General features: G+C 34.6%; 1 long non-coding RNA gene across 1 annotated transcript; it reads right to left on the bottom strand.

The window, feature by feature from the left end:
* Positions 1-267: 267 nt before the first annotated feature.
* Positions 268-5982, bottom strand: LOC126820704 (uncharacterized). Its single transcript, XR_007680092.2, has 7 exons — positions 5845-5982; positions 4881-4963; positions 4277-4447; positions 3262-3408; positions 2706-3024; positions 1582-1729; positions 268-1025 (listed from the first exon to the last, which is right to left on the bottom strand). It is a non-coding gene; the product is annotated as an uncharacterized LOC126820704 (long non-coding RNA).
* Between the last annotated feature and the right edge of the window lie 3884 nt (positions 5983-9866).

Raw genomic sequence — 9866 nt, 5'->3', positions numbered from 1 at the left:
TATAATAAATACCAACGCCACCGTTTTTCATGGATTTTATTGTGTCATATATATTAGAGTTATCATAACATGTATAGCCATCAAGTTTAAAGTTTCTACATTCTGCGATAAATCTTAATAAATTTGGTACTAGAGTTCAACATACTTTTAAAACCATCAAAAGACAAACCGGAGATATAATTTTTAAGACATCTACAAATGTTTTAATAAATAAAAAATAAAATAATGATCTATAGAATAATTTATGAGGCATAAATAAAACAAACTCCAAACATCTCCTTACAATTAAATCAAATTATACTATTATAAATTTAGTAGAGAGTATATAATATACTTTCAAATTTCTGCTAAAGAAAGTGTAGTACAACATAACTGTACAATTTCTGTAATAAAATTACAATATAAAATATATTTATTACATACCATTACAATTTTTATAAATGAAATGAAATGAAATGGGGTTTAACGTCCTACTGTTCTGCTCCTAACCTGGGCTAATGAAGACGGGCATACGCCATACAGTGTGCTATGAGGGAAATTTTGCCCGGACAGCGGCACTACGGCCTACTCTTATATCGAATTCCAACTGCCAAGGGATCTTTTACGTGCACGCCAATGTGTACACGGGACCTCGGTTTTTCGTCCCATCCGAACGACTAGACAGCTTTCCTTGTCAGCCCCTCCGTCCTGCATCACTGACAAGGGAGAACCACGCCGGAAAATCTGGATGAACTTTCTCGGCCAATGCAGGGATCGAACACCCGACCTCCAGGCTAGCGAGCTAGCGCCTTACCCACTTAGCCACGTGATCCCCACAATTTTTATAATAAATATAATAATATTACAATATGGAATATATTACATACCATTACAATTTCTGTAATAAATATAGTTGATCTTTATACAATTTCTGTAAAGAAAAAATTCTGTAATAAAGAAAAACTTGATGTCTGTTTCCGAGTTCAAGATGATACTATCAAAGGGAGGTAATTGTTCACTTGTTTCAATGTATATCTTCACAATTTCTGTAATAAATTTAGACAAATTATAGTATAGCATACAATAGCCTACATATATGAACAATTTCTTTAATCAATTTAGAAAATATAAGATAACATACAATACATATCGTTACAATTTCAGTAAATAAAAAAATCTCTTTTTAGCAAATTCTGCAATAAATTTAATATATAATTCAAGACGATATGACCCAAGGGAGACAACTGACCGAATATTTGACGACTGGCTAATCTAAAGTATTTTCAAGTCAATTCATTATCAACCATCTAATCCTATTCTGATGCATACATTGTAACTGAAATAGGTTGATACAATACCATCTTTGAGAACAGTAGGACGTTAAACACCATTTCATTTCATTTACAGACCAGTTTGAGAACTATTAAAGGGAGGTAATGGGCACACATTGTGTAGGCTAATATTTGTTTGAATCATTTTATCATCAGTCATCTAATCCTATTCTAATACATTCGTGGTAGCTAAAATATGTTAAAACAAGGTTTAAGTGAACTTTACTCTGATCTAAATATTTAACAAAAACTAAATCTAATAGAGTCCCACCTGTTGCTGTTACAACATTTACAAGTTGCGTAAAACCATTCTCTGGCATACATCTTGCAATGGTTGAATTTCCATCCAAAAGATTCTGATTGAAGTCACCTATTACATTCATATCACCAACATAGTTTTCTAACTCTGTCAATAAAATCTGTAAATTACGAATGAATAAATCTGCTTTATAACAGCTAGGTCTGTAAATAACAACTACAGTGAGATTAATATCAGGTATATTAAATACAACATGTTCTATATTAAAGGTACCTAATCTATGTATATTACAATGTCTCTTAATGCTATAATAAATACCAACGCCACCGTTTTTCATGGATTTTAATGTGTCATATATATCAGAGTTATCATAACATGTATGTCTAGGTTGATTAAATAATGTATAGCCATCAAGTTTAAAGTTTTTACATTCTGCTATTTGGGAGATCCAAGTTTCTGTTAAACAGATAAAGTCAGCCTGGGTAAACCTATAATCATTCTTCACGTCTTCATAATGTTGCATTAATCCCTCTACATTAAACAGCAATATTTCAGTATTTCTACGATTTTCTAACTGAGGTTCTAAATATAATGGCATCTTATTGATTGATTCTTCAATTCAAGGATCACAATATATTACCTTCTCATCAAAATCTCTAATAATTAAACCCTCTAAAGATGTGACTCGGCTCAATGCCACGTACGCCTGACCTGGTGAAAATATTTTCTTTAGTGATACAACTGCAGAACTGAGAATCAAACCTTGTACTTTATGCACAGTTGTACTATAGCTAAGTTTAAGTGGAAATTGTCTCCTTATGTCGCCACGATAATTAACTTTTTCTTCTTGTATCTTAATAGGAGTGCTGCCGTCTGGTATATCGTCATTTGATCTTTTATTTTCTCTGCATAAAATAGCCCCAACGCTTTCGTCATCAAACTTTACATATTTTATTTTAGGTTTATCATTATCCATTGTGATATAAGTTACTTTACCAAAACAACCATTATAAGACCATCGCTAACATTCAAATTCTTAATTAACATAACTCTTGCACCAATACCAATTACTAATACGTTACGTAAACTAGAATCTACATTACGAGTCAGATATTTGTCCAATTTCTTCATTTTACCTGTTCTAGCATCTTTTGAATAATCGTTGGCTGCTATGGTTATGGTATCTGGACATTTACGGCGTAAGAATTTAACCTGCATCAGATTCTTCACCTGTAACCCTACTGCTGAAAAAATTAATATCATCTACAGACATTTCATCAGAATTCTTTTTTGTGCGTATTCTATTAAGTGCTTGCGCAAATGTCAAATCATCTCTCTGTCTCATTATTTCGGTAAGTTGAACAAGTTTAAAATTATCTTGCCACAGATTAACCATTTCATTTTCATTGTACAGAGCTCTGCCTTTCACGGGAGGTAACTGGTAAAAATCTCCAACTGCAATAATAGAAACATTACCAAATGGTACATGATCAGGTGTTTGTTTGATTTGTCTTAATCTACCGTGTATGTAACATAATAGTTTATGATCAACCATGGATATTTCATCAATTATCAGAATTTCTAGATTACCTAATTTAGATCTAAGTGTGTTAACTTTATCTGAGAACAATCCTATGTAAGGCAACTTTATATGAATCGGTATATTAAAAAGAGAATGGATGGTACATGTACTTGATGAGATGTTAAACGCCGATACGCCAGTTGGGCAGGTAACTGCAACTGTTGTGTCATCGGGACTGTCACTAATTCTGGCTAATAATCTTGATGCTTCATAATACATACATTTGACGATATGACTCTTTCCGCTACCGGCACCACCTGTTAAAAGTAGCATGAATTGTTCTGGGTTTTTGTTATGAATTTTATCTAGACAGAATTGTCTTACTTTGTAAAATACTTGTGATTGTAACTTATTTAATGATCTTAATAAAGGTATAGCTTGTGAATGGGAGATAACTGTGTCAGATTTTTCTTTATGCCTATCTTTCTTGGCTGATTTTCTATTGCCTAACAAATATGGTATCTCGACAGGGTCGTCGTCATCTTCATTAATTGTATCATTACCTTGTAATTCAATACATTCTAAACGATCAACTTTTGTTTCAATACAAATATTTGCCCATGCATCGTCTAATGGTCCACATTTCTCGAAGATTTCTTGTGCTATTTCAATATTAACTGCATCTTTCTCATATTGTTCACGGTTGTTGTTAACACTTTCTCTTACTAATTCAACATCATTATAATATCTCACAGATCCAAATTTATAGAAATCTTCGTATGTTTCAAAAGGAGCAGGCTTAAGCTGTTCAGTTTGTCGATAAAGCAGAAAAAGTTGTAGACTACTGAGATAAAAAAAGCTCTGGATTTTTTGTGATTGAAAATCTAGCGTAACGTATTACAGCGGGACTAGTTCTTGTACGTTTTATGATATAACCAAGGTCACCTTTAAGTTTATATGCAGAGTTGTTTTCACGATCAACATCAATTTTCTCGCTCTTAGCCATGACTCTATATTCAGAACAGAACTGAGCTATACACTTATAATCGAATTGAATGCCATCAGGTCGTGCCCTATATCTATCAACAATGCTAGTTTGATACATATTATCATCCGTTAATGTTCCTTCATTTGCCCAACTTTTAAGTATAGATAAAGGTAATGTCAGTAGGATATTATTCTCACCTGTCGGTATAAATACTACGTTTCTGGATGTTTCTTTAAGACGTAGATTACACACACGATATGCTGCCTCTTGTGCCGATACCTCTCTACTATGTAAATATGTACTTGAAATCTTTTTTAGACTACTTTTAGCATCCAAATTACCTTCAACAGCTTCTTTGTGAGCATCGCCTAATAACAAACCAATTTCTCTTTCAGACTTTGATATATATGACACAATGTATACAATACAACTGTAGGCATCAAATACATATTTTATGTCCAAATTAGCGTTCCATGCTCTTAGTAAGTCGGGATTATACTGATTTATCCATACATCATTGGGGTCTCTTTTAAGAACTACATAGTTTTTCTTTGTCAGCTTTTCACATTTTTTTACAAATAACTCTTGAGTGATATCAAGATCAGCATATAAATCATCAATAGAATCGTAATTCTTATCAGGGTCCGAGATGGCCTTCATTATGCATTCTAGGATTGTTTTAACTTGATCATTGCTAATTTCGTCCTTTCTGGGTTCATGATTATCGCTTTTGTCCATGTCTACAGTTCTACAAACAAAGCTTTCTTCAGAGGGTGGTCTAGGAAAATTAAATTGACATACCGTATTTTTCTTTTTACAAGATTTTGAATGCTTTTTACTGTGCGTTTGAACACTGGATAAAATTTCGTGTAGTTCTGGATCGTCTGAAATATTTGGCATTTTACATGTTATGTATTTATCTATAAATTCAACAATTTTACTGTCAGGGTCTCTACCAAGTACGGGTGCATCTTCTATCCATAATAACATGTGTACATGAGGACTTCCACGTAATTGAAATTCGATGCGATAAAAATAATCTTTTACTTTACCAATAGGCTCAGCTTTTGACATGATAAAATTCTTTAAGAAATAATGAAACCTGTGATCGAACATTCTGCCTATAGTTATCGGATTGCTTCTAAGTATTTCTTGTTTCTCGGCACAATCTAAATCACTAAATCACCTTGCTGTCTAAGAATTACCTCAATAAAAGTCGACCAACGAAGTTCGCCGCAACTATAACTAGTAAAATATGTGGGAACTCCAAGTTGTCTAATCATAGCAAACAAATCTGATTGTGTACTCTTCCAATAACTTGGTGAACCTCGTACTGATTTCAAAAATCGATAGCCATCATAACATTTCAAAATATTTTTCAAAGGTTCTTCATTTGTAAGCATATCGGCTGTTATTCTATTACCACCTGATTTTGTTTTGCGTAAAGCGATGGAGACACTTGAGACAACTTGACTGAGTTCATATAAATACTGAGCATAAAAGATGTAATCTGTATTTTTAGCAAATCGGTTATCAACGTTCATTAGACGACAGTGTAAATAACGACCTAAAGTGATTTGTTCATCTCGATTATCAGCAAATGTATTTTGTCCAGTTGGAAATAGAGTCGGAAAACACAGAGCTTCATTTGTTTTGTCTGTTAAAATTCTTACAGGATTTTTATTTTCTGTCGGAGAAATAGAAAATATACTATCAGTGTTGTCTAAAATTTCTTGTGCAAGATCAACAGGTTGCAAACACGTACTTAACAATGGTCCATGTAACTCATCAAGTGCCATGTCTATGTCTGGTAAACTATCAGTATCGTCTTCTCTTGTATTATTGTTTCCAGTGTCAGGTATCAACTGTTCAATATTAGAGTTATCTCCCTTTACTTGACTTTCATTAATAATTTCAAAATTCCAGTTTTTGTCAAATTCGACTTCTCTGTAATATTGGTTATTTTCCTTCAAAAAAAGTAAAGCATCTCTTAATTTAGGCTTGCTAATAAATTCATATTGATAATAGCTTTTATATGTAATTCTTTTTTTTTAAGTTTCAGTCTAATGAGCTGATCAGAACCTTCGGATCTTGGTAAAACCTTAGTCACTTCATTAATATTGTTAGGAATACAGACAGTTTCTCCACAGACTTTATACTGTTGTGTCTTTGCTAAATTAACCATTTTCATGAAAGGTATATTTAAAGCGATTAAATGTCTCTTCAGACTAAACATGCTAGCTGTTGTGGTATATGGCCAGGTTCTAAATTGTTTGTAACACTTTCTGTAGGTATTTTACCAGATTTGATTTTAGAATCGCAAGTAAAACAAATCCATAACGATTTATAACCTTCGGGATAGTCACAGTTATCTATACAGTCAATAGAACATTCGTGTAAATATGTTTTAGTGATACAATGGGTTGCTACTTTCTTGACTTTATCATCTTTATTATATAATTTCTCGTTGCATGAATTTACTTGGTTTTTAAACATTAATCTGTGACATACACAGCAGATATATTCTGGACCATGACTCGATTCTTTCTTAAACTCTTCGTGAACTTTTTCTATGTATGACATCTCTATCTGTTTTGTTAATTTTCTTTGTTTATTCTGATCAATTATTTTTTTCTTATGATTTTTATCGGTTCGATATCTATCAGAGCTAACCTGCTTTACTCTATTTTATATGATTCATATTAATCCTATTTCTTGTCAGTGCTAAGCTGCTTTACTCTATTTCTATGATTTATATTAATCCTATATTTGTCAGTGCTAAGACGTTTAACATGATTTACATTGGTCCTATATTTAAACACACTGCGCTTTTTCAATTTGTTACTAAAAACCGGATTCTTTTTATATTGCTCATTGATTTTATTTCTGTACTGTGCGTTAACATGATATCGTTCTTTATAGATTGATTTAACCCTTCGTTTAAAACTTCTATTATTTCTGTAACGGTTACAAGAGCTATCATATTTTTAGATTTCTTTGCCAATTTGTGAGATTTCCAATGGTTTCCTCTTTTTCTGTTTTAAACTAGATAAGAAGTTCTTTGCTCATTATTCATTATATTAACAGATTCATCAAGAGCCTTCATATCACAATCATTACTTATTTCTGACATATGCTCATCGTTTGAATTGTTAAAAGTTTGTGCCTTTAGAGTCTTTTTCGATTTTTTCCATTTATTGCCTCTTTTTCTTTTCTTTGCTATAACTTCAGAAAATGAACTTTGTTTTAAGGTTTTGTCTATTTCGTTAAGGTTTTGTCTATTTCGTATAGTGTATCATTGTTCGGTACATTTGGCGTTTGTTCCCAATTTGTATCATTCAAGTCATTACTTCTGAAATGATTTCTTCAACTAAAGGAATATCTCTCATAACATCCATTACAACTTCATAATGTATTCCATTCAGATGATTAATATATACTATTCAAAAAAAGTAGGGGATATTTGATTTTTAAGTGTTATTAAAGTCACCTAATGAAACTGACGAAGAAACAAATGACAAAATGAAATGAAGTTCACATTCATCGATTTATTCCAAATGATCGTTAGACTAAGTAAGGCACAGACTGACCATTATAAGGGTAAAATGATACCCGGGGTCAAACAGCAAAGTTACCACAGCATCACAACCAAGTCAGTAACGGGTAAATCCTCCTCTGTTTGCCAAACAAGCATTGATCCGACGTGGCATACTCCTAATGAGACGTCTAAGGTCATTTTGGTCCAGATTGTCCCATTCCTGTTGCAACGCAGCAGCAAGTTCTTGGACATTGGCAGGACGTTGTTGACGTTGACGTAACCTCTGTCCAAGCATGTCCCAGACATGCTCGATGGGGGAGAGGTCGGGACTCAGTGCTGGCCAAGGTAATGTGGTGATGTTCTGTTGTTGGAGGTAACCTGTAACGATCCTGGCCCTGTGACATCTTGCGTTGTCATCCTGGAAGATGAAACGGCGGCCATGACGTCGTGCGAACGGCACAACATGGACTGCCAAGATGTTGTCCCGGTAGTACTGGCCTGTAACACGCCCTGCAACAACATGTAAAGCCGTTCTTCCAGCAACAGTGATGCCTCCCCACACCATAACAGAACCACCCCCAAATCGATCATGTCTGATGACGTTAACGTCTTGGAAGCGCTCGTTTCGACGACGCCACACCCTCCTACGTCTGTCCAAAAAATCAACAGTGAACCTTGTCTCATCTGAAAACATCACATTGCTCCAGCGTCGATTATCCCAGTGTTGACGATCCCTACACCAACGACGTCTTGCCTGAATGTGATGATCTCTCAAACAAGGGATCACGCGAGGACGTCGGGCGCGAAGGTGACCCCTATGCAGTCGATTCCGAATCGTCTGGCCACTCACTCTCACACCAGTGTCTGTTTGAAGACGAGCGCTGATCTGATTTGCTGTGATGACACGATTTCTCAAGGCCAAGGTACGGATAAATCGATCCTGGGCTTGAATTGTCGCCATTGGTCGACCTGAGCGTGGTCTGTCCTGTACAGATTGTGTATCACGGTATCTGGACCATAGCCTGCTTATGACAGACTGAGAAACATTCATCGTCCGCGCCACAACCGCCTGTGTTGTGCCGATCTGTAGCATGCCAAGGGCACGTAACCTTTCATTTTGGGTAAGCCGACGCATATCAAAATTTGTTTTCTGGTCACTAAAACAATTAAACTGATGTTTCCACCCTGGAATTCAATGCCACAATGACTGTAACATTCAAAGTCAGAGTCGTGCAAATCTTGGGTTGGACCCCCATGATGATTCCAAGCATCACCTGCATTCCATGCGGTAGCTATTGGTGCGTTTGGGAGTCACATGTAACTGGAAATGTTTCTTCTGTTAGGTTCTATAGTGACTTTTTCGTAGTCATTTGCATATTTTAGTATTATGCCCCCAAAATCAAATATCCCCTACTTTTTTCGAATAGTATAGTATGCATCTACCATTCTCAGATAACAGTCCTCTATTACTTCTGCTGTGTGAATCAAATATAAAAAATGTATTCAAGAGTTTCATTATTGCAAATGTATTGCCGCCAAATGTAACAAAGCATGATTCGTGCATTAACAGACTAGTTTGCAGGGCTTCAAATAAGTGCATAACTATGTCATCTATTCCACTTGCATTTCTTGACCATAATAATCCGACATATGAATCATCGCCGATGTTGAGACTAAATATTTTACCAAATTTTTCTATTTTATCTGGAAGTTCCGATGCCAAAATATATATCTTGTTAATTGATGACATCGACAGAAGAGAAGCATATAATTCATTACCTGCTATTAATATACTGTCCAAGTCTGCCCTATTCCAACTTTCTAAAGGTTTTACTTTAGTGAACAACATAGACATGGCGCTCATAGCAACACACTGACTTCCACTAAATCTACCGAATAAAGGATTTCCTTGATGGTAACTAGCTAAAACTGGATGTTCCATGTCAATTGGAAAAGTAGGAATGTTTATAATAGTTTCAACTGGTTTATTAGACAGAGTAGGTGTTTTGTCATTTGAAGGACTAGTAACATTAAAGTTTTCTGTGTTTTGGGGAATGCTATCTTCTTTAACAGAGCTATAGTTCTCACCTGAAGACATTGATACAGTGGATGCATTCTGTTCTTTCTTTATTTCTGTTTTATCTTTATTTTGCTTTGCCTTCAAATTATCTATGGGATTAAATCTACGTCGTCTTGCCATTTTTATTCTGCAAAGAATGTAACAATTTAAAGGTTTCTTTCAAGTAACA

Source organism: Patella vulgata, chromosome 5 (genome assembly GCF_932274485.2).
Source record: "Patella vulgata chromosome 5, xgPatVulg1.2, whole genome shotgun sequence".
In the NCBI taxonomy this organism is placed as follows: domain Eukaryota; kingdom Metazoa; phylum Mollusca; class Gastropoda; family Patellidae; genus Patella; species Patella vulgata.
Note: the sequence above shows the minus strand (reverse complement) of the source record. Positions and strands in the feature narration are given on the sequence as shown.